The following is a 504-nucleotide window of genomic DNA, read 5'->3' as shown; positions in this document are numbered from 1 at the left end:
AACTCTTTGCACCAAAATTCTCTTTGATTTTTGCTTTCCAGAATAACTCGCAAAACCAAACCGAAAGTCTCTTGTCCGAGGGTGTGCTTGCTCAGATTGGATCGACTTGGCCGTTGGGTTCTAGGAGTGTTCGCAGATCTCCTCTGTGTGGTTCAAAGTGCCAGGGATAAAAGACTAAAAGTGCCTAGTGGTGATTAGATTTTTTGCAGTGATTGTGCTTGGCTCAATGTTTTTTTCCAGTGATTTGATGTGAAGGAAATCAGTGCAGTGAGATTTGCTTAGTGGATGGATATGGATGTTCGTCAGTGTCTCTTGAAATTGTGAATTTCAGTCAGTTACAGTAAAATTTACAGCAGTGCAGTGCAGTGATAATTTTTTAATACTACAATAGAGTACCAGTAAAAATATCAAAATTTTTAAAGATAATCAAATCATCACCCCAAAGTGCATTAGTGATCTGGATCTGGGATGATTTAAATGAAAGAAAATTAAAAGCATGGGTTC

The sequence above is a fragment of the Penaeus monodon genome, chromosome 20 (genome assembly GCF_015228065.2).
Source record: "Penaeus monodon isolate SGIC_2016 chromosome 20, NSTDA_Pmon_1, whole genome shotgun sequence".
NCBI classification, from domain to species: domain Eukaryota; kingdom Metazoa; phylum Arthropoda; class Malacostraca; order Decapoda; family Penaeidae; genus Penaeus; species Penaeus monodon.
This window is presented reverse-complemented; position numbering follows the sequence as displayed.